Genomic DNA, 24247 nt, shown 5'->3' with positions numbered 1-24247 from the left:
GGCTCATACAAAGAACTTTGCAGATGACAAAAAATTATTAGCTTTCATGATCTCTATTAATTATCGTGTTTTGCGGTTTCCTTTCCTCTTTCACTTTGGATCTGTGTATTATTGTAAATGGTATATAAGAAATTATCCATGCTTTGGAGGCTTAGAAAACCTTCCTACACAAAACTTGACTAAATTTCTAGAACCATACAACATGCTGTACTGTACTTTCAGCCAGCTGAAAACTATTACAGAAACGGTATTTCTCATGATGGTACTTCCACTTCCTCTTCTGGTCAAAATTAGGAAGTGCACAGATATTTTCCAATCCTTTCAAGTTTAACTCAGCACTTTTGAATCCTTGAACATTTCAACAGGCCCAACCTGGGGTCATTTACCACAGCTCCTGCTCAGCAAGTGCAAGCTAACAACTGTTAGCACACAGAGAATATCAACTATCGGGTCTTCACAGCATACCTCTTTTTGCACATAATAATAGCTCCCCAAACAACACACAGTCCAAATATAAAACTGGAGAGACATCTAGAAACATCACATCTGTTTTTATACATTTAATTATCAAGAACTGTACCTCAAACATAAGCCAAGCAGGCTTTAGCTCATTTTTGGACATGATGCAATTTTAACATCATCTTAGATGATTTAAATGTAGTTATTGCATTTATTACAAAGAGGTATTAAAATAAGCACAGCATAGAGATGTTAGTTTAACAGCAAGCTTTAAGTAAAAGAAAACTCTAAAAGAACATAGAATAAAAGCCAAATACCAAAAGAGTACTTACAGGCATAGTGCATTGCCACAACAGGAATAACAAAGCAGGAGGCTCTCTTTTTTGACTTCCACAGAATCAATTAAAATAAAGCATTCAGAAAAAGCTTGCCCAAATGCTGGGGAGGGGGATAAGCCCCAAACCCTAAGATTTACCTACTTAATTGGACACACTGTCTTAAGTCTAGATAAGATTCCCCAGCCTTATTCTCACTTACAATTCCCTAAAGTCTGCTAAAGTTTCAGATCTAGTCTTGTCTGATAGAGTTCAAGTTAATAATAGTATCTTGAAAACACAAGAGGTTTCACCAACTTTGCAAAAGGCCAGCCTAATAAATGAAAGGTGCACTAGGTCAGTCAGACCTGCAAACCACATTACCATGCACACCTGCAGGCTATATTGGACTCAGGAGAGGAGTAACCAGATAATTAGAGAGACTGACATTTAACTGCAGGTTGAAGTAATTAGGGATCAGGAAAAATAAGAGAATGACTTTCTAAAGCTTACGTTGTTGCACATATTGCCTAGGGTTTAAGAAGAAAACTTGACACCCTCTGATGAAGGCAAGATTTCCAGATATAGACAGGACTAACTTGTAACATTTCAATTCAGATCTGAAATTCTTGAATTTTTTAAGTGCCACAGCTGGTAGCCTGGTTTGAACATGCATCCAAATGAACAGCAGAAAAAGTTCACAGCAACAAAAACAGACTTTAATGTATCTCCATATATTGAATACACAGTAATAATATATGGTATCTCCCAGTGCATCTCCCAAGCAGTAAAAAGAGAACACACCTGGCAACAGCCTTTACTCTGTGTTTGCTTCTCACATCATTCTACACACTTTGTCCAAGCAGAGGGCAGCAAATAGGTCAAAATCCCAATCTGATCTTTATCATTATGCCTCCTAGCCCTCTTCCATTATGTTTTATAACCAAGCATCAGCCACAAATGGTGAGCAGATTTCCCTTCGGCTGGGGCTAAATGTGTTGCAATAAGTACCAGCAAGAAGAGACAGAGAGACACTGAGACTCTGTCCAAATAGATTAAAATCTGGAAAGCCATGTTATCTGAGAGATGTATTGATTCTGAGGATTTTAGCTACATTTTATGCTGCAGAGCCACAGGCATGAGCTGAACCACGGCGCATTGGCACCAAACCTGAAACTTGTCTCTTTAACTTTAATTGAACATCCAGCAGTAAAAAAAGAAAAAAAAGAAAAAAAAAAAGGAAATGCAACAAAATGGATAAAAGTGGACTGTATAAAAGATGATTAATTGTTTAGTAAGTACAGCAGCTGCATAGAAATGGTGTGTGCTAAACAGCACTCCACTTAACCTCCTCGTAAAACCCTCTCCATGGAATTGGGATAAAATACAATTGCCCAAAAATGCAGCATATTGTTATAAAGCCTCTCTCTTCATTAGAGAAGCTGAAGTATAGATAATAACTGCTCTCCTGCATAAATTACTGCTGAGAATTTATCAAACTCAGGATGGAAGGACGGGCATGAAGTTTTTCTCCTCTTAGCAGTTTTCTTTGCTTAGAAACAAGCTACTGTCCTGAGCTCCTGACTAAAACAATGGGTCAGACTGTATCGCAGTTACCCCAAAAGGGCAGTGCACGTTTCCTGTAACTTTTCCATGCTTTTGGCTGTGGGAAGAGCCCGAGAGCCCACCTCCATATGAAGGACACCTGCCTGGAATGAGAAAGTGAGAGCAAGACCCCCTGTCGTGTGTTCGGTTACCCTCTATTTGTAATGCAAAGATCTGTAATAAGAGCCATCTGTCTTGCACAAAACCTCCCTACACTGAACACTTTTACCGAGGGCCCCCAAATGGATGACCAACTGAGACTTATCCCGAGGCAGTCTACAGATGAGAAGAAAAGATCTGGATTAAAGAGGCACTTCCCAGGATGCCTGCTGAATGGTTTTAGGAAACAGGCCAAGACGCTGAAGCCATTTTTCACCAAAGACAAAAAAAATCAACCCAGCTGACAATTATTTTCAAGAATTGAGGCTTACTGCCCAAGCTATGCCCATTCCTTTTCTGTGTCAGAGTCATTCTTTCACTTCACTCGCACCGTCTGCATATTCTGCAATAATGGGAGGAATCCCTCTGTGGCAGTATGCATTAAGTAATCATGCTTTCACGTACGTATCTGTGATAGCACACACAGTTCCTGAGATCCTCCACTTAAAATACAATAATTGCAAGGAATGATAACAGCACTTTGCTTTTTCTATAAGCACCTTTGAAAGCGGCCTTACATGAAGAGATCACTCATAAGTCTAGTCAATGCTATGCTTTAAAATGCTGTGCCTTAAAATGGATTAAATCAGATGCAGAAAAGCAAAGTGGCTTTCTTACTTCGGCTGAATGACCATAATTTACTGTAATTAAGGGTTAAAAGTTCATTAAGTTCTTGTGAGGTAGTAAGAGGTATTTCATAAATTTGACAGAAAAGGGAAAAGAAAACAGTATTACGCATTTTTTTGGTCACTCCATTATCATTACTACAGGATGTGAATGATGCTGGATTACTTTTTGGTTATGAATCAAACTCAGATCTGGCCAGATCAAGTAATCACATTTCTGTGAAGTTACACGTTGCATAAGACATGCTGTTTATGTCACATGCCATACTGCATTGCATCTCACCATCCACTTACCCAGCACAATGTTGTGAGTTGGCTTCGGTGCAGGGGGGATAATTAGAGCAGCTCCTTGACAGCAATATCCATGGAAGAGCTTTCTATGGTCAGCAACAGGCTTGGAAAAAAAAAAATCAGAAAAAAAAATGCTACAACACCATTTGGATGCTATTTGTCTATTGGTACTGCAAGGGCTGTCTGTCTTTGCACTGTGTGTGCACGTGTGTGTGTGTACCTACCTCCTGTATGATTTTTTGCAGGCAAACTGCACTAAGTATCAGCACAGGCTGGAGCCTGGCAGTGGTCCCACAAGCAAGAATGCAGCTGCATACAGTTCCCAAAGTGGAAAACTTGTTTCCTGTTGTTTCCAGAAGAGTGGAATAACCTTCTAAAAAGCAGTGAAGGAGCTCTAGCTCTATGCAGCTGGTGCTATTGCCAGTTTTCCTCTCTGATAGAAAAGATGTTAAGGCTTAGGCTCACGCTTCACTCAGCTGCGACGCCTTTGACAACAGTAAAGACTGGTAGCAGGGAGAAGTGCCAAGAGAGGGCATTTCAAGGTTGCAACAGCAGTGGTCATAGGTATAGATATAGATCATAGATATAGATCTCCAGATAGGAGAAAACACAGGAACCCTGCTGCTGGGCCTGAGACTGATCACTTCCTCCTTACCAGTATACTGGTGAGTCCTGTGCACCTTGCCCAGCGTTTATGAAAACAAGGTGGAGGAAAAAGTAGATGGCTGAAAGCAGGAAGGCTCAGCACAGCAGCTGCCACCCCCAGAGCCTGAGGCAGCAATTCTGCTGCAGGTGACTCCACTGTGATGGATCTCCGCTGGATGCCCGCAAAGCTACTGTGGCACTGTCTGTTCAGCTGAAGCCTTTACTGTGCACATCTTTCAACAAGTACTTCCGTCAGGTTGCACATATGACCTGACAGCTCAATCCCGTCTCTCCTGGCAGAATGATCCTTTTTTTGTTTGTTTGTTGGTTTTTTTGTTTGTTTTGTTTCCCTACAAAAGCAAATGGAGGAGAAAAAAAAAAAAAAAAAAAGAAAGGATAACAGACAAGTCTATGCTCATGTCCAAAATAACAAAGAAAGCAGATGTAAGCCAAGATCATTGTGAAGGCTGTATGATATGGTGTGCTCTCTAGGAGATTGAAAAATGATGTAAAATGAATACTGGAGGATAAATGTATGACATTTGAGGAGGTGGAAGATACTGCTGATCTCTTCTGATCACTTGCACACTTTTTTTTCACATGTATTATCTTCTGCCAACCCTCTCTCATGAAGAGAACCCCAGCATTCAGCTTCAGCAGTGCAGCTGATAGCACCTGGGTTTCCTCCACACGTCTTCATTTGTCTGTGCCTCTTCGTACTCCTGGCACGTTCATTTTGCTCATCTCTGTAGTCCTTTTTCATTCTTTTCAACCCTTGGGCTGTAGAATATGGTCATGTACTTTTATCTCTTGCAGGTCCATACACAGCTCGGCATGAAACTCCGCATGAGAATGAAGAAAATTATTGTTCTATCTCCAGCTAGACAAACAATATCCTATATTTAAATGACCTGTCACCATTTTGTCACTCTGGTCTTCAGCATCACAGGTGATCATAGCCCCTGGCAAACATAAGTCGCTACCTTGGCAGATTTGGCACAGAAGTGTCAGTGGTGTTACTTCTAAGAGAACAAAACAAGGAAATGTGCCCACATATTCCTGGAAAAGGTGTGAATCCATGACTGGGATTTGCTGGCCCAGCCTCTGACATTGAAGTACAAGAAACCATTGTAGAGTGACAAGAAAGGATGTGGATGGGATGATTAGAGCAGAGAGTCGTTGAAATGGTGGCCAGCCACACCAGTCCTTATGTTAGATGGCGTGATTCTGATTCACGTCACACACCATCAGTAAAAGCATTTCTTCGTAGTAGCCAAACAAAGCCATGCCAAGTGTGCCCTGATGCCGCTGCTGCGTGCGATACACTCAGAGCAAAGGCAGGAAGAGCAATCTGTGCAGGGCTGGCTAGGAGGCCTGCCAAGCTGGTAAATGACAGGGGATTGCTATTTTTATCTCTCCAACTACAGTTCAGTTTTTCAGGCCCTAATGCATAAGCTGGGAATCGGTAAGTGACGTGAGGGTATCTTGACACTGGAGGTGGGGGAAGAAAGGAGTAGGGGAATGAGAACAGCCTGGATATATTCCATGGCATGAATTAAATTCAAGATAAAAGCTGACCAGCTGAACATTTTTCAACATTTCAAAAGGCTGGATGTACAGTGCAAAAGCATGGCCAGCATGACCTGGTTTTCTGTTTGGGAGTTTGGCCAGAAAAGACCAGTGAACCAAATCCAAAATATTCAGAGGTCCCCAAAGCAGGTTTCCTTATCTGGCAGACTACATATTTTCTGCATTATGGGCCTCTTCTTCAACACTAGCTGCAACCTGTGGCTCATTCAATCTTGATCTGCTCAGCTCCTGCATACCTAGGGCCCATTTTTGTTAAGATCCGCTGTATAACCGTGCTTTACTGAAATAAGGTGGTGTTGAGCTGTTGCTGTTGCACTAGTGTGTAATTAAGAGACCATGTGTTGGTTGCAATAGTAACTCAAGAGAAAGCTACCAACAGAAAAGATATGAAAACCTAAGGAAAAAGAGTCAGAAGGCGGTAAGTAACTCAACACATGAGAGGACCAGCCCTTACATCTGACTGCCAGCAGCCTGGCCATCAGCAGCTCATAAGAAGAGTGCACTTGGTGGTGGTGAACACATTAATGTGCAGTCCACTCACAATCTTGTCCCATCCATCACTGCGTGTACTAGTAAATGAGAGTCGCGTACTCATAAAATGTGTATATGCTCCTTCTTTCGTGTTGTCATACATGATGAAAGATGCCCAAATAAAAGCTATCTGAGTGTTACGTAGGGATTCGAAGTTTCTGGCTCCTGAAGCCCCAACTGGTCCTCCACTGGCCTTCTCTCTCTCACTGTTAAGAACATCAGAGCCTGATCACTGAGTGCAACAGCTTAAACATAGGTGTTGTAGATGTGGCTCTGGCTCCTTGATGGTGCTGCTGCTCAGTATGAATGAGGTTTGCTATTAGTTTGCTATCAATTACTATTGCACATTTCCAGTGCTGTCTATTTACTAATCTGAGTTATGGAGCAAGATCCACTCTGCTAAGAGTTGTGCAAATTTATTGAACTGAAACATCATCTTTGCTCCGTATATTTTACAAGTCAGCTTTATTTTATGTCGGAAAAGACAAAATAAAATTAAATTAAAGAAAAAAAAACATTTCTAGTTTACTTTTAAAGGTTGTAAATAATGATATGAATCTATCCTTTTATGAGACCTAGGTATCCACAAGAACTGACACAAAATAGGCACACAGGAACTCAGAGAAAAAATATATATATAGCTAGCTATGAATTCTTGTGATTCCCAAAGAATAGCTGATCAGTGACATTTAGTTCCAGAGTATTCTGTGAATTTCACAAAATATTATTGCACTATATTTTATCAAATTCGTATGTTCAGGACACCATAAACTCAAGCAAATATAAATATAGTGTGACCTTTTATTTCCAAGGCACCAGTGACAGTGATTCTGTTTTGTCATATTCTGCCTGTAAGTCACAGATAATTATATACTATACTTGTAAGGAAACTAGTCCATAAATCTTTAAATATAGCACTTTAACCAAGTTTCAAGGAATGAACAGCTGGATAGAATTGTAATGATATATAATGTGGGAACATAAAAATTGAAGCCTTCCACTTACATAGTAAATTTTCTCAATTTTATATTTATGTTCTCTTCTATAATCATTATAATACACATAATTTTACTTTCTTTGGTATTAAGTTTCTTTCTTCATAATTATACATATATACAGATGACATCAACATCTATGAGTATGGTAAATCTGGACGTGTCTCAATTAAGTTGGAGATAAAAAGACATACAGTGATTTTCTTATGTACTTTATAAAAAGCTAAGGGAGCACTTTTGGGTGTATGATGTCAAATTCTGGCACTTCACAGAGTTTAAGGGCATGCAGGCCCAATGGTCTTTCTTCACAAGCAACCATGAAGGGTCACTCAGGCTGGAAAGTTTGTTCACCAGCCCAGCTCTGACTCCAGTTGCCCAAGCCTGTCTGAATCATATTTCAGAGAAGCCATTTGGGCAAGATTCGTCTCAACCAGATTTAGATACTTGGAGAGGCACATCTAAGGCATGGCTCATCTCATTCAAGGATAATCTGTAAGGTGAATCACTGGCTGAAAGTATCTGTTTCTCTCCATTGACTGTAAAAGGAGCCTAGGAAATTAACTCAAGTGAGGATGTTTAAGATTTATACGTGGAAAGGTGTGTGAAATTTATTGCACCTCAAGCTTTCATCTGAAGAACCAAAGGCAGAGCATGCCTCATTTAGGTGGTCTAGTAGCCACCCCTTTCATAATTTGTGCTGCTCACTGCGATAGATCAGTGCTGCTTTTCAATCAGACTAGTTCACCTGTAATTTCCAGTTTATTATGACTTTTCTCCGGCAGATGGAAGATCCCTGTAACACCAATAATTTTCACAATGAAAATGCTTTTACACCTGTCAATCATACCATCACTCAATCTTCTATTCAATCTTTCACTAAATATTTAAATATTGATTTCATATTTACCTATGCAGATGAAATTTCTTTAGAAAATGCGCACTGACTGTGGACTGATGTGCTCTGAACTGTAGATATCCCACTGAAAAGTTGACAGCTGGGCTTCTTTCTCCCACCGTGAGATATTGCTAATGCTTATTAATTCCAAAAGGGCTTGCTTGCCTTCTTTAACAGAAGTGTATGAGTACTGTGTAATAAGGAAGAAAAGTACATTATAAACAAATAATTAAACAGCCTTGAAACTGTAAAAAAAAAAATGTCAAACAGAATTTATAACAGTATTTATAACTTTAAGTGTAAATTGGTATGGTAAATATTTTTTCCAGTTTATTGATTCAGAACTAGATTATGCAAGGAGATGTCCTATTACCCTTTGTAATTACATTAGTGTGAACCAGAAACAATTAGTTGTATTTTCTGCTTAGAGCTTAATGGCATTGTTTAGGGCATAATACACACTTTATTGGGGAAAGCAAAGTGAAAAGAGATATACCCTTTCCATAGTATTAACAAATACAAAACTGGCTATGACAAGACTGCCCCGGTTGAAGTTTAGTAGCTAGGGATAAGAGAGTAAGTATAGAGCACAGCATCAGAAAATAGTACAAACCTTCACCCAAAGTATTAGTGTTTCTGTTAAAACTTTTAATTGAAAATAATAGGGAGAAAAAAAAAACTCCTTAAAATATAAATGAAATGGAGATTTCATTATTCATGAGAACTCCAGACCAAAACTCATTATCCTGAATGGGAATGAACCCATTGATTTGAGCAGACTGGATTAAGTAATAAAATCAGAAATCATAAAACAGTGTAGAAGGAAAACTGCTAATCCTATGTTCGATCCAATTATGAAAAAGAATTGCCAAGAATATTCTGACAAGCCTAATCAAACAGAAAATTTTGTGGAATCAAGATATTCAGTTTATTTAGGCAAAGATTATGAAATCTCTTTAGACTTTGATATCTGAAATCAGAGTAACTTCCAAACCTTTCCAAGGTCACTAATTGCACCATAAAACAAAACAAAACAAAACAAAAAATCTGTTAAAGAAATTACTTATTATTGTGTTTTTATCATACTCCAAGTAGATCTGAAATCCCTTCCTGCAACACACGCAGAATAATAATAATAATTAAAAACAAAACAAACAAACAAAAAAACAACAATGCTTTAGATGTTGACAATAGATGTCTGTCTCTGTATTGAACCAAACCATTGCACTGATTGTTTGACGGATGTCTTCCAAGTCAGGTCAAACCTGGATCCAACTTTAACAGTTAGTTTCTCTTTTCATCATATGACAAAGCAAACATTGTTCATGGAAGCTCGTACATATGAGAAATTTTGAATTTTCTCTCTGATTTTGCAAAACAGACCAGCATAGCAGTAGTTAAGTAATAAACACAAAATGACTTTTTATCTGAAGTCTGACTAGAAGTTGCGTTTGGAAAGAAAAATATTTCCGAGAGAGATTAAAGATGTAAATTTTCTTCACTTTTAAGACAAGATAACATTTTTGGGTCCACTGCAAAACAAAAATGTCCTGCAAATTTTCACCCAACTATCTTTATTTCGTTGGCTTGATGATATGCCTTATCAAAGAGAAGTGTTCTCTCATACTTGCCAGAATACTTCTTGCTAAACTCTGCTCTCCAAGAGGACTGCCTGATGACTGCTCAGTTATAGCTCTTCATGCTGTTAGTCTCACAGGCCATCTGGGAATCCCTTTCTGATACTCTGCCCCAAAGACTGTTTAGCAATGGATTCTTAGGGTGGTTCAGATAATCAAAAGAAATAAAAGAATTAAATAACTTTATGTAGCTGTATAATTATTTTTAAAGAACTGGTCTCTCCTTCTTTCCAGTCTTCCCAGTCTCACTGTTCAGCTCTTCCTTCCAACAGACCTACTCACAGTATATTCCTAGCAGCTGAGTTTTAAATGAGTCCTATTAATGAAGTGATCTACTTGTTACAATTTTTCTTTATCAAAACCAGAGCTTTGGTAACTTCTCTTGTACAGTTAAAACTAGGGAAAAGAGCTGACAGAGGTGTGTCCCTAAAATTAGTAATCCTAATACTTGAAGGCAAAGAATGCTGCCTGTTTTAATAATTTCACTTTAGGTGAGGAAGCCCTGCTCTTTGAATTGGAAGTGCTTTGACATTTCTATCAGAGATGTTTGCTGGAATAAACTCTACAAAATTTGATCTCATGATTATATTTGTTTTCATCTACTTTTAATGACCAAGGAGTAGGATAAAAGACACAAGAAAGGGGATGAAACAAAGCAGATGGAGGAGCCTTTACAGGAATGACACCAATACAGACTTGCAGCAGATAATTTAGTTAAGGCACACTTGCATGGCTTGCTTAGCTGAGCAGAACAAACTGTCTGATAAGGTGGCTGGAGCATATTTACAGGCTTTCACTGAAACAAAATATAAAAGCCAATTCTGCAGAGTGTGCTGCACATTGACCCCAAGACATGGAACAAACAAAAAGTATGATTTATTATAGCATTTATATTACATAGAATAGTATATTAAGGAGCAACAGTAGAAAAATGGGTTTTGATCATGACGTAGTTCATCCTTTTCTCTGGTCCATCATTGAAAAAGAAATAAAACAGCACCTTTGACTTACAGATTCCAGGTTTCGAGTTGCACAGCATAAGCTGTAAAGCATTCTCTATTCTGCTGATTCTGTTTGCATGCACACTTGAGTTGATCAGAGCATCTTTTTCACATCCAGTAGGCTAACCCAGAAAAAAAGAAAACAAGGAAAAACCGAGACTGGCAAGCAATTAGCCCAAATGTATCTTATGCATTTTTTACTGGATATGCTGAATGCCGTCTTTAAAAATCAGATAATAGCCAAGAAAGATGAATTATGTATGAACAGAATTCTGTGATGTCTGTTTCTCGGAAACTACATATACAATTTTTTTCAACTGTCATATGTGTATAGCAAGTATTTGAAGGCAAGGTAATTTCCCTTCTTACAGTGGAATAGGTGTAACACAAGGCTATAACATGAGTCACGACATGAAATTACATATCCTCTCTCTTACATACATACACACAGTATGTATATATGTAACATTTTCTGGTCATGGAGCCTTCCAAATCTTTAGGACTTCTGCTGTTGCTACAGAACAGCTCAGCTGTCTTCATGAACTTCTGAAAGTAGTTTTATTTTATTTTGCCTTGACAGAACAGAAACCTATCCTTACTCAGCACTGATTAGAGGATCCACTGTAATCCTTTCTTGCCAACACAAAACACTAGCTATTATGAGATGCAGCACACTTGGTCCAAATATAACCTTAGTCATCAGTGCTTTCAATAACCCAAGTCACTGTATCCATTTCAGGGCAAAATGATTTCCACGTTAAAACCATGCCCTTTTGGAATATGCCTAACAGATGTCAAGACCTTCTGGAATATACTTGATAGATGTAGGTGTTGTATTCAGTATAACAAAGGAACGATATTAACCACAGGATAACAGGTATGTCTCTTTCTAAATCTCCACCTGTTCCTGCCTTTCCAAGTGTACTTAGCAAATGTACTTTTATCTTCACCGTTTAAACAATGTTCTATCTGCAGAGTATTTTTGTACAACAGAACCAATATTATTTATCATGATTAAAGAAAAACAGGACCTAAATAACTTCTATAATATGAATCATCTCCTGTGAATTTTCCTTTTATCTTCTGGATTAGAGCTACACAATATAAAACCCTTGGGAATTCAAGTGAACAGAGCTATCTCTAGCTAAAATCTTCCCTTTGAAAAACAAAATTCTGGCCAGGCTCCAACCGTTCTTCAAAGTTAACTATAACTTAGCTTTATTTTATATATTTTCCATCTGTCAAGGATGGAAGCACAAACAATGATTTTTAAACACATTCCAGAGTCTAATATTAACTTTGGGAAATGTTATCCCTTGATGAATAATTACAAAAATTACAAATAGCAAACAAAGGCCTAAATGAACACTCTCTCTCAAACCTAAGATTTTTCTTCACTGTCCATCTCATGGTATGAAAGTATTGGTTTATGCATCCTTGTCCTGTCTCCTCTTTTCACACCTCCACTCAAGTGCTGTCACTCCATGCACTTGATATGTTGATACGCTGAAAAATGTTGTGAAAGATTTTGATTGCAGAAGGGACTAGAGGTCTTCTCAGAAGGGCACTCACACACGTTGTTTATGAAAGACAGTCAGACACATGACTTGCTCAGACATGCTCACGTATAGAAAGTTAGGTTAGCTATTACCGATAACTGCTGTAGACAGAAAATATTTGCAGAGTTTATCAGGTGCAATTCCATCCAGTGTGTGCACTCTGCAAAATGATTTCTCAAGGAATACACCAAGCTATATCAGATGTGGCTCTATTTACTCCTCAAATTAACAACATGTTAACAACATGCAAAACTATGTGTGGGTGGATGCACGTCTGCCAACATCTTTGTCCTGTCTTCATTACCTGCCAGACACCAGACCTCTGACAAACTCCATTACCAAAATTATCCTCTTTTTCAACCTATCTGGCCATATCACTAGCCACCATGATCTGCTTCTTGCCTTCTTCTTGTTCACCAACTTTAAGTCTTTGTCATCACAGCCTCTGCCCCCTCAATTCCATTTCAATGCACATTTCACAACTCATCATTCAGCTCTCATCCCATTTCCACATGGGATATGAATGTATACCAGTATTCACATTCCCATTTTTTTTCTTTTTCTTTTTTTTTGTCTTTTACCACTTACTAAATGTTTGAAGAGCCACATAAAGATTTTTCTGAAGTATTTATTCCCACTGACTTTCCAGTGAAAGACAGTACAGAATAAACTTTATAAGCAGCATTAATGGTGAGAACATACTGAAATACTTACAACTGGTATTCTGAGCATATTCTTTGGCAATTCTCATTTTTAATGTGTGAAGAAGTCACATATGTCAATGAAGAAAATCCAGAAAATGTTTTTTTCCACATTTTTGTAATTTTACTTAGCACCTATAGGCATCTTTAGATTCTCAGATACCATTGCCTGCCACTAATTCTGTTACAACATTTAATGTTCACCTCTCATTTGTTGAAATAAATATTTTTTGCACCATCAAGTTTTTGCTTTGTTTTGCCTCATGGAGGAGCAGTTTGCCTTTCTTTCTCCCATAACTTTAGGGGTAAAAGGATGATAAATATCATCCTACCTTGGATGATTATCTCTTCGTCTGCCTGTGCAGACACCAGAATGCCACTTTTTACTATTCTACTTAGTAACAACAATTGCTGCTTAGGTTAGTATCCAACAATACCAACCAATGGTTTGAGCTAGGTCATACATTCAGATCATTGACACAGCTCCTGATACCCAAGACAGCTTGAGTAACTCTATTAGGTGTGGAGGAATAATTATTTATACAAGGGGAAGAACTGATCTGAATTGTTAGTACAAGAAGGAAAAATTTCCATGAATGTACATGGCAGCTGGTGGCTTTTCTAAGATGGCTAGGGTACTGAGATCTTTCTAGGAAAAGAGCATCAATGCAGTTATTATTAAACCCTGACACAAAGTTCTGATACATCACCTTTCCATGTTCTTATTTGGTGTGACATTGATGACTACTGCTTGATTATATATGTAAATAAAGTAGTGGCCATCACCTTCCTATGATGATGTTGCTCTGAGCTAATGATGAAGTGGGACATGGGGAAGATGCAGGACAAGTCAGTGCTAATGAAGATTTATTTAGTAGTGACATTTGATCAGATCTACTTGGCGCAGTCTTAGGTTTCATTAGTTAAAGACATAAAGCAGTCTGTCTGATTAAAGGGAGAAAAAACAGTGGGGAGCTCACATAAATTACTACAGCTCAATTAGGTGGAGACAGTTTAGTGAGTGTTTATTACCAGTAGAAAGGAAGATTTTCCAATTAGATTAAAAGGTTTTGAAAACAACTCTTATAGTGCACAGTGATTTAGACCCATTGCTGGGATAATACATTGTGAGAAGCTGCATTGATTAAAAGTAAGCTGGTAAGTTATCTGCATTGCTTCATTGTTTATCAATGGAGCCCCTGCTGCCTAGGTACAATTTACCTCACAAGATCAATGCCTAGACTTGGCTAATTTTCTCCTTGACCTGAAGATTTATATGGATGTAAAGGGCATCTGCATCATGGCTGAAAATACCAACAAGATTTATTTGGGATAATCATCAAGGAAGTGAAGTTATATCAGTCATCAGAAGTGTATCCTTGCCATACTGGGTCCTTCAGGCTGGCATCCCTGCTGCAAATCTGGCTTTAAAGAAAAGTAATTTTAATCAGAAAGGAACTCAATTCCAGCGAGGTTCCACAGGCTCATTGTGAAAACTGAAAAGGCATTAAAACAAAAGTGTAAGTATATAGAGTGCTCAAGCAGTGGTCAGCCAGTGTTTCTGACAACTGATTGAAGGTACTTGGTGTACAGTGGAGGCTCGTGATTCATGAACCCCAGTGTCCTACAGTGCAGAATGTGACTTCCAGCAGGGCTGAGCTAGCTGGAGTCCAGGCCTGCTTTGCCAAAGGATTTTTAGATACGGGCTGGGAAAGGTAGGGGGTCATTGTCTGTGGCTCTGAATGACTGATTGTTTCCCATGCAGAATGGCATGGGGAAGGAGGGGGAAGAGGAGCAAAGGAAAAGAAAATGAATGATATTTAAATTCCTTATACTCCTACTGTGCCCTTCAGATCACATAGAGGCCTGCAGCTGCTTCTAATCCCTCTCTCCCAGAATTGTTTATTGTGAAGACTGGAAGAACTGAGACCAACAAACAAAGAAATAAATAAAACAATTCTAATTTTACATATTTGGTATAATGACAACACACTGTTCCACACTGAAGCTTTCTTGTACCTTGTGTATAGATAGGACTCAAATCCAAATGTTACAATACTGAACTGTCCTCTTTTCTTTATCTCTTCCCTGCGATGCTTGCACATGCAGCACCTCTCCTCTGTTAACACAGATCCCCAAAGTCTAAGCTTAAATCAATGCCACAGGAGATGCTGACAGTGTTCTGACCGACTGCAGTGAATGTAGAATTGTGTCCTTCTTCTTGGCTCTAATGACCAGTCCTTCATGCTTCAGAAAAGCATGCGTGCACATTGGGGTGATGGAGAGGGGAAAGGAGCTGTGGCATAGTATCTTTCACAGAATAGTGAAAGCTGGGTATGCAGGGGTTATTGTCTTTCTTTGCACTTACTATAGCAACGCCCCTGTGTATGGTACATGTTCTCCAAACACATAGAAAAGTACATTCTCCTCCGTAAGTCTTCCTCACACCTACAGACGGAATGGACAGCTCTTCTGTGTAAACATTTTGATGTTTAAAAGAACATTATTTAAAAGCACGTGTGTAAGCACAGACTGTCTCTCAAACTGTATACCCACAAATTGTTGGCTGTTTTTTATAATACAGCTTATCAAAGCTGCAACAGTGTGGGTACTTAGTCCTCTGAATAATCCCATTGTCTTCAATGCATGTGTTCACTGCATGCTGCCAAGTTACACATTTGAGCCCTAAAAGTCTTATTTCTCACCTCATAATGAAAAGAGTTCACGTAGTCCATACTCCGACATGAAGTGCTTTATCCTATACAATTAAGCAATGAAACTTTCCCTGTGGCATCTTCTCTACATCACATGAGATATCCCTGCCCTAACCGTAACAATACTTCACTGAAAAAATCAGCAACCGTTTTTCAGCAAAATAAGGCACATTCAAACCTTTGTAGGCACCCTGGATAGTACCATTTTACCATTTTGAACAACTGCTCATGAATAAAACACTGATATTCTTTGTAATGTAAACATCCTGTTGGTTAGCAAAACTGGGCTTTGGGTTTGTTTTCTTTATAATTGGAAGGGGTTGTCATTTAAGGCAACAATTAACATTTGTTACGAGCAACTTGACTGTAAATGACTCCTACTATTACACTAAATACATTTAATTATGATTTATTGGTGCATAGCAACCTTTTGTAACATTGTAAGCCAACATCCATTTTCGCTTAATTAAACTCATTATAACAACATTTTGCTACATAAAGGGGGAAAAAAGCAAAATGAGAAAAACCCCACATTCCACAATTAACTGTTCAAAATAAAGGCCATAAGGTAACTATGCAACAGATTTCCTAGTATTTAAACTACTACTGTTACTAATTGTACTCTTGGAGAAAAAGCCGGAAAAGATGTAGATGTAAGAGATTTATTTACTAGTGGCTGGACTTCACTGAGAGCATTGCCCCCAGCAATGGCAACTTGAGAGAGCTGAGCTCTGGCTACCTCAGACCTATGGAAACATCTGAAATATATTGTCTGTGGAAGCCTCTGGGAATTCAAGCAGCATCTCTCATGTAGTTACATCTTTAGTGCATTAGGCAAAGGTTGCAAATTCTTACTCCTTAGGTGTAAGAACAGTTGTGCTCAAACTGCATGCTCTGGTTGTTTACAATAATATATTTAATTAAAAAGAATAAATAAATACATTAAAAAAAATGGTTTCTCAACACAATTTCAGCAAAGAAACTTTCCAAAGGCTCCTTGTATTTCCTGCTAAATTCCAGATTTTCAGAGGACCTTAAACAATCTCTAAATTATTTCTTTGATGGATTACAGACAATAAAGATGCTCTTTCGATGAAAAATCTGTATCTTTATCTCTCAGCTTAATGTGTGTTGGGATTCAGCCTTTTGGTCCTAGCTACAGAATTAAAACACTCTTGAACAAACTGAAAGTCACAACTTGGGACAAAGACATCGGCATCCTGAATTGCTCAGATTTTTTATTGACTTTCCAATGGCAGAAGTTTTCTGCTTTGTCTTCACTTTTCTCCACTGAAAATAAAAAATATCTCAGAAGAAAACACCTCCTTTATTAGGTTCGAAATATACGGCACCTGTAGAGACTGCCTTTGCGCCCACAACTGGTGACATGGCATTTCACTATGATCTTTTTGAAATTCAGTGGTAAGGGAAGTTAAATATAGGAGGGAAGGATTTGAATTATTAATTCCCAATAAACCTAGATCCTTCCAAAGTGCTATCTAAGGCATTTCAAACTTAAAACAAAATCTCTAGACACAATTTGGTGTGAAATGTGGTGTGAAACACGTGTTCAGATCCTTTTCTTTCTAACAGGATTTACTCACTCAGCTTCTGGGTGGAGATTAAAAATTCACCCCACACACAAACCCCTTCCTTTCTACTGTTAATCACGAGGTCAGAGCTAAACTGCAGCCTGTCAGTACTTCTAATGAATATGTTTTACACATTGTAGCTGGCTGCTTGCTCAGCAACAGTCTGTGCTGTCTGAAGGCCAATGATAAGTGCTCAGGGATTACCTTTAAAACAGTCCCCCAGCTCTTTTGTCACTAAGAGCAGAAAAGTCGGAACAAAAATCTGAGCTGTAATGCTTGCTTCTGTGGACTGGCCAAGTTTTAACAATCGAAGGTTCAGAAAACGCCCTTGAAAATCTTTGAACACTGAGGTTCAACCCAAGTGCTGTGGCTGCTGGAAAGTTAGGATGTCTACTGCAACTGTTCACTCCAACCTTTTGTCTTTTTCTTTTTCTTTCTTTTTTTTTTTTTAACAAGTTAAAAGTGAAATCCAAATCCAACACCAACACCTCCAGTCCTGACGGTCACTGCCATGCAGGTACAACATGGGGTTAGCCTGTACCTGCACGGCGCGTTGGGGAATGAACCTCTGAGAGCAGCCACGTACTCATCGCAGCTGGTGAGACCTGCCCAGGCCTCAGGGGTGCACCACCTTCAGGACTGCACGGCATTGTGCTTTGGGCTCTTGAGTCCCCATTACCCACAGATCGAGTCACTGCCCCAAATTTACGGGGCCACCGTGGTACAAAAAAAGCCTGAAGGGCAGGCTTTGTCCTGGTCAGACTGAAAACCTCTCAGAAATGGTCTGACCGGTTTTTGTCCCTCCAGAAGATGAATCTTTCAAATTTGTAACAATGACTAATGTGTTTTTTTAAAGGAATTTGTAAGAGCTACAGGTGGGTACAATTATGACCATAGCATCATCACATGTACTAGTCAGAGCTGGTTTCCCTAAAATATTTTAACTTCTCCACACTGTGCCAATGCCTATCAAGGGCCATAAAAGCAGTGCCGCACACCACTCTCTTCAGTGCCTTCCAAATACAGGAGAATATAGATCTCTCCAGATTCCACAGACCATGATTTTAATGATTATCATAAGATTATTAGTTAATAAGAATAATTATTATCGTATTATACTCTTGCAATTTTTCTGTGATATTAGTGCACATTATCCTTAGCTTGTACTTGATCTTAATTTTAAAACTTTTTTTTTTAAAAAAAAAAAAAAAAGATTCTACTCTGTTAAGACCAGACAAAGAAAAATACAAAATGAACAAGAATCCCTCTTCTTCTCTTGGACTACCTGAAAAATCCTAAGATTAATTATTTGGTAGCTGTGATTTAATAGAAAGAAGTTTAGAATTTTTCACATTTGTTGTAGAAACCCAACTGTGTACTTGAAGCACCGAAGAGGGAGTGAGGAAAAAAAAAAAAGGCAACCACAGAGGAATTGAGGAACTGAAAGGATAGCAACCGTTCAAAACACAGAATCCAGTGAACCACCACGGAATGAGAAATGCTTTAGAATCTTTTAATGATGTAAGAAGTTGCACTTCCTTATAAAACTTAATTGGAAAGAGCTGCATCTGCTGAGGCACCATGGGTTCCAGCTCTCAACCTACACGTTAAATTCAAAGCTTTGCTTATAATATGCTTTGTATGCACTGTCTTGCTCCTATGTACAACTGTGACTTGCAGATACCTCCCCCCACAAACTTAAAACTGCGGGGAGAAGGCACAGAGACACCACATGCCCATTCAGCAAAGAAAATCAAACCTTGATTTACCATGAGAAGGGCTGTAAGGTCACTTAGCTGCTGAGCGCTTTGTTGTATGTCTTGCTCTGTGACAACTCTCTAGGATAATGGGTAAAGACCAGTCCACCCTAAATATCGCCTTAAATTGGGAAGTACATACTCAGTTCTGTAACCGGGGAATGGTGAGATTGTTGTTGGCTATTGAATACTGTAATTTCTAGGGATAGTTTGGCTGCCTCTGTCATGCACATATGAAAACATCTCAAGACTGTTGTCTTCTTTTACTACCACCAACATATACCACCAATGCTCACACATCCTCTTTATCACTTCAGCCACAAGACAAATGTGCAATCAAATGGGCAATTGCATATGTAAAGTTTGGGGGTTTTGACCTGTTCCGTTGGAACATAGCTCCTGCACTGTTCCAATTTGAATTTTCAAATAAGTCCCCATGGCAAAGGGAAAATCTTACTGATAAGAAATATACCAACAGTTTGTTTTGAGTATTGCTAGTTTGCATACTTGTCTGGAAATAAAAAAGGAAAAATATAGCTGAGATATTTAAATTTTACAATTAGTTATTATTTGCACATGACAGTTCATTTTTCCAATATTTTATATAATGATACCAACTGTTATTAAAATAAATGTGGAGATCATACCAGTCCCTTAAGTCTCAGTACAGATTTTAGGACAAAAATGTTTTCTCTTCCATCATCACAACACTAGATCCTATCATTAACACCAACATAAGCTGCTCTCCTAAGAAACTTGTGTGTCGTTACCTTTTTGGTTGGCTTCGTTATACTAGTGTAAGGTATGCTCAGCACTTCAAAGAAACATGTTCCAGATAAGACAAGCAGGACAAACACAAAATAAGTTATTCTAAACCACTGCCTGATTAGAACATTTTTCACCCTACAGATAACCAATAGACTATGATGACTGTGCTATGCTGGGTGTTATTTATCTATCTTTCAAACAGAGCACTGATTTTATGGATTTTTTTTTCTAGAGACAAAAGAAAAATGTTTTTCATCAATGCTCCACTTTCAAAAAGGTTTCAAAACATGTTTCCGTGACTGCAGAGATTTGTCCCCATTTTGAGTATCCTGGTTAAAGGCAAGGGGTTCTTGAATCATTCTGCACTATGAATTTTGCAGAGCTATGATTGCTGAGAATGGCTCTGTGATAGGAAGAGCTCTCATAGCTAAGCACTGACTTTATTAGGTTGTGATTAAAAAGGAGTTATCAATGACTACAGTGAACTTAAGACACTTTATTGCTGAGCACTGCAATGATATATTGCAGAATGCTTTTTAATTGGTAGTTAGCTTTTGATGTTTTGCTAAGACCAGCAATTTACATCTCTTCAGCACCCACATAAAATCAGTTTTACATCTTCACTCAACATTATTACTCAGAATTAACAAACATATTTTCTATTTTCAAAATTTCTTATTTATTAAAGGTTTCATGTTTCACTTTGATCTATCCCACTGATCAAATATCAATATAAAAGACAGTGAGCAATCATTTATGTATTATATTTAAGCACTTACCATCTATCTTGTGGGTGTGTCTCATTCCAGAAGACTCTGTGCTCTTTTCATGGTTAGATGGTTAGTTGGTTTTTTTTTCTCTTGCTTTCAGATGTTATCCTAATGCCTCCAGCACCTCTGAGGAATGTTACCAGTGACTATAAAGATGGAGAAAACTTGTTAAGCTACATTATCTAGGTCATCCTCTCAGTGTATTTCATGAAAAATATTCTCAATTACTTTTTCCAGTTGTTACCCATTTAAAAGAAAAGTACAGTAGAGGGTCTGAATTATTGGATAGTGGTTTTGGTCTAAATATTTGCTATGTTTACTTCCATGTTCTTACAATATGGGAGGAAAAAAAATAGCTTTCAGAGGTACAGCTTTTAGTATTTTTTGCATAAGATATTCAAAGAAAATTCTTCACACATGACATCTGGAGCTTGCTTTAATGCCAAAAGGCAACATGAGAAAGGATGGCTTGACTCAGGGCCAGTGATACTTTAAAGACATTATATTGTACAAAACTTCAGATTTAGAGATAAATGTCATATAGGTTTGGCAGTCTGAGAATTTTCTTATTCCACTGATACCATTTTGAATTGTTTCCAGGACAAAAATTTGTGAGATAACAAATCCTGAAAAGAGATTGCATGGATTTCCAAATTGCTATGGTTTATTTTGTTTGTTTGCTTGGTTTTTAATTATTTAAATTTCAATATTTGAGCAGCCACTATATCTGGAGGATTGTACAAATGAAAAGCCATCTGAAGCCTCATTCCATTTTTATATGGTACACAATGACATATTTTAAACTTAGTATTTTATAAAACACAAGGAAAACTACACTGGCAGTAAAGCTGGAAAAAATAGCAGGCCATTACTTGCCATGTGACAATACTAAGGGCTGTTCATGTCATTACCCACCATCACAATCCGTCATCTTCTACTATTTCTACTTCCTACTCTCTTTAAGAAATACAAAGAAATAAACAATAACTAATGAGTCCACTATTCTTCCCTTTGTCTGGGCTTATTCTGCTTGCCCAGCTTAGGAGGATCGCACCCTCAATTCTCTTCTGGAGATACCATTCCCTTCCCCTTGATTATATTTGTTATCTGGGATTAATCCATTTTTAATGGCAAGGACCACCTTCCACCATGATAATTAGCTTCTGCTTCCTACAACAGGGCTCCCTTGGTTGGCTGGGGGCTCTCCTTGGGAAAGTGGGGAAGCAGAACACATGGTTCTCTTGGTTCACTGAAGTAATGGTGGATCCCATCATTCTGTAGAGTAAAATCTACTCATTAATATTTTTATCAGCATAGTTCCAGTGTAAGGTGGGCAGGTCAGTGGCTGAACAAATCTCAGAAAAGAACCAGATATGGAGAAGTTGGTACCTCAGCCTGCTCTCCAAGATGTGACTCCCCTCCAGGGAATCTGTGAGTGCTGGGGATCACCCAGGAATGATACTGGTTTTCCCATCTTTTGTGTATTTTCAAGGTAAACAGGCAGTTTTGCCTCTTTTCAGTTCTGTTGGCTCTTACAAAGTCACAACATTTCCGGGTTAATTAGAAAAGAATTAGGGAACATTCTAAAACTTGTATTTGCTTATGCTGTGAAAATAGAGGAGTACTATACCAGTAATAAGAACGGACATCTAATAAAAACAAAAAAGCATAGAGCACAGTAAAACTCTTGCAAGAGCAGTTTTCCTTTATCAGGAGGCTATAAGAACAGTTATTGTGAGCAGCTGGGGAAGATAACCATGAAAGGAATTTCTCCTTTGGAAGGAGTTTTCAGCTTTTCTCTGTCAGTTATGTACTAATGCTGGATAAATCCTATATGAAGTAGAAAAAGAAAAATATGTTTCATCAAATGTAACTTTTCTTAACCCGAATTAAGGAAGGGTTTTCAAATCCTCTCTAGCTCATTATAAAGAAAATTCTTTGGGGTCAAATTACATCCAAGAGATTTATCTAGCTACTGTAGGTAACTAATGAACCATATCAAAATCTACGTGTATTATGCTTGGCATACACTTGCAATTACTAGCCAGCCTAAAATTAGCAGAATGCATACGGTGGCCCCCAAGGCAAAGAGGTTAACCTGAGTGGTATGTTCTGCAGTGAGCAGTTCTCAGAACTACCATGGCCAAAGGAACTTTGATACAATTATTCAGAGAAGAGATTTAAAATGCAGTCTTTGGTGTAGCTTTAAAGATTAAAAGCTAATCAATCACTATGGATTTATTCACAATGTTAAACTCATATTTGCCTTTTCCTATTCACACCCCATTTATAGCCTTTCACAAAACTCAGGTGCTCACTGTATTTCCTTGTGATTCTTCGGTACGTGATCAGAATTTTGTACTTTCATGAAGGGAAGGGAAGGGAAGGGAAGGGAAGGGAAGGGAAGGGAAGGGAAGGGAAGGGAAGGGAAGGGAAGGGAAGGGAAGGGAAGGGAAGGGAAGGGAAGGGAAGGGAAGGGAAGGGAAGGGAAGGGAAGGGAAGGGAAGGGAAGGGAAGGGAAGGGAAGGGAAGGGAAGGGAAGGGAAAATGGAGTTGAAACTTCCTTCTCACAGAATTCTAATAGGGCAGAAGTAAGATATATTTCAGTCTACTGCAGTTTAAGAGACCTAATGGTATGCTGCTCAACAGCTTCTATTAGGAAAAAAGTTCATTACCTGGGGAGCAAGTGTTAAAGTCAACATTTTCTAACAGGAACCTGAGACAAAAATTAATTATCTCTGCAGTACTGGTTGTTGTGGTTGGAGGTAAATAATGAGGTTTCAGTGGTTAAGCCAGTTTTCTAAACATTCTTTAATGTTATTTTAGCCTGTTTAAATTAAATGCTTCTTGAATTTCAGCTTTTGTCTGCTTTTCTAATAAATTCAGAACATAGACTTCATAATCATAATTGTTTCCACAGTAACGGAACACAACACCAAGAGTTCATTGCCCTGTTTCTGAGAGAGAAAAAAAGAAAAAAAGAAAAAAATAATAAAAAAAAGGCCTTTGGAGAAGCCTGCCATCTACATTTCATTTGTATGGAACTTTTCAGTTCCTCCAACATACATGCACAGAAAATATATATATATATATTATTTGATTTAGCTAAGTGAGAAGGATTCTGTTCTGAAATTAATTTTAAAATGTATTTAAACAAGTATCATTCCTTCTGAGTGCAGATATAAATGCACAGGTGGAAAGTCATGAGTACATTACTGGTTTCTCCACCATGCAGAATAAAGGCACTCACTGCTAAGTCAGACAAAAAAAATCAGTAAATTTCTACTTGGGGGAATATGCTAGAAAATACAATAATACATTTTTAAAATGTTTAAGGCTTTAGCAATCTAGTAATACCCTCCATCATATATCTCCTAAATAGACACAGAGGGGATCATGACAAATTGCCTCATTTTTGCAAAAGTACTCTTCATCTGAGAGACAGTAGGATTCTGTAAACCAATATTAAATGTTCTCTTGAAGACAGCGTCCTTAAGCAATGGGCTTAGCTGTGGATGTACAAACATAAAAGTACCATGTTATGAACACAGCAGCTCGATCAGAAGTTGGGATAAACAATACAAAAATCTACAATAATCTTGATTTTGTAGTTCCTTGGGAAACTTCCAGGCAGATAG

At 38.2% G+C, this 24247-nt stretch overlaps 1 protein-coding gene across 1 annotated transcript in view; it reads right to left on the bottom strand.

Annotated features, from left to right (window-relative positions):
* LOC310899444 (uncharacterized protein) overlaps nucleotides 1–24247 on the bottom strand; it is a gene marked incomplete at its 5' end in the record, with an annotated part of 225776 nt that overhangs the window by 7437 nt on the left and 194092 nt on the right. Inside the window, 3 exons of the mRNA XM_083835796.1 lie at nucleotides 3458–3557; nucleotides 8123–8300; nucleotides 20619–20755. The remainder of the gene's footprint in view (nucleotides 1–3457; nucleotides 3558–8122; nucleotides 8301–20618; nucleotides 20756–24247) is intronic.

This window comes from Anser anser (assembly GCF_964211835.1).
Source record: "Anser anser genome assembly, chromosome: 4".
NCBI classification, from domain to species: Eukaryota; Metazoa; Chordata; class Aves; order Anseriformes; family Anatidae; genus Anser; species Anser anser.
This window is presented reverse-complemented; position numbering and strand designations above follow the sequence as displayed.